The 1,292-nt window shown below is 62.8% G+C and overlaps 1 pseudogene; it reads left to right on the forward strand.

Annotated features, from left to right (window-relative positions):
• Positions 1–432: 432 nt before the first annotated feature.
• On the forward strand, positions 433–1,262 carry LOC121024871 (coiled-coil domain-containing protein 71L-like; annotated as a pseudogene).
• Positions 1,263–1,292: the final 30 nt, after the last annotated feature.

Consider the following 1,292-nt stretch of genomic DNA (forward strand, 5'->3'; position numbering starts at 1 on the left):
AGTAAGTAGTTACTTCAATTTGGCTTTCAGTGAGTTGCATGACAAGGCATTTAATTAGCTAAAACACTCTTACAGTCATGTTTGATTGCAAGTTGTGTGTATTCTCCACCGCGAAGTGTCATCTCATGTTGGATGGAATTAATGGAGGCTGAGGCACCAGTGCATTCACGTAGAGGACAACCCTCTTGAACTCATCAAGAACTACGGGCCTTCTCATATAAGATTATATGCAGGTCTTTCTCAAGGGCATAATCTTAAACACAGCCCAACCTAAGGCAGCTTTGGGCAGCCAGCAGTGATAGGATAGGCAGACATTGTGACCTCACAAAGCGCCTGGTCTCCTAGCAACTGTGGTGTAACTCTCACAGCCTGCTGCCTGATTTGGCTTCTGGTAGGAAATTCATCAGGGCCCGGCGGCATCGGCGAGACCTGGCAAGCGCGGGCGGCCCCTAGCGGCCTCACCTCCTGAGCCGCATGAAGAGTCGGAGGAGCAGGCCCCGGGAGGCCCTGGCCCTGGCCGCCCGGGGAGGAGCTTCTAGCGCTGCAGGAGGGGCCGCGCTGGAGGCGCCTGAGGAGAAGGTGGTGTACACGCCGTGGCAACCGTCGCTACTGTCGCTGGCCAACAGCAGCAAGGCGCTGATCGACGTTTTCAAGCTATTCGTGCCCGGCAACAGGGAGTTCATGAGCTCAGACGCGGAGCTCTGGAGCTACCTCTGCAGCCTCAGGCACCAGTTCTCCCCCCGCATCCTGCGCAGCAAGGACGTCTATGGCTACTCCTCCCTCCTGGCCCAGGTTCCGGACCCCCGGCACCAGCCCCCCGGGCCCGTCTCCAGACGCGCCGGCGAGCTGCCAGGAGGAGGCGCCACGGAGCCCGGAAGGTCGCCTCCGGCCATAGGAAGGTGCCGCCCCCGCCGCCGCCGTCCCGCGAGGACAGCAGCCCCCGCAAGCCCACGGCCCCCGGGCCCATCTCCGGGGGCCGCACCCTGGAGGAGAGTGGGTGGGCAGCCACCCCAACGCTGACCACCTCGCCCAGCATCCGCGTAGTCGGCGACGTGTGGGTCGAGAGCAGTGTGGCAGAAGCGCAGCGCCAAGCGCGCCAAGTCCTGGGAGTGAACCTGGAACCCGTGGTGAGACTCCGCCGCGTCCCAGTGCCTGGGCGTCAGATGCGGGCCACAGCCGCGCGACCTCCCAGCCCCGGGACCGGTTGTGCCTGGAGGGATGAACCAGGGAGAGCCGGGCCCGCATCCCCTAGTGCACTTTAACGGCGAAGAAGCACCACAGGGTCCCGGCCC

Source organism: Herpailurus yagouaroundi, unplaced genomic scaffold (assembly GCF_014898765.1).
Source record: "Herpailurus yagouaroundi ecotype Mexico unplaced genomic scaffold, PumYag 67261, whole genome shotgun sequence".
Lineage (NCBI taxonomy): Eukaryota > Metazoa > Chordata > Mammalia > Carnivora > Felidae > Herpailurus > Herpailurus yagouaroundi.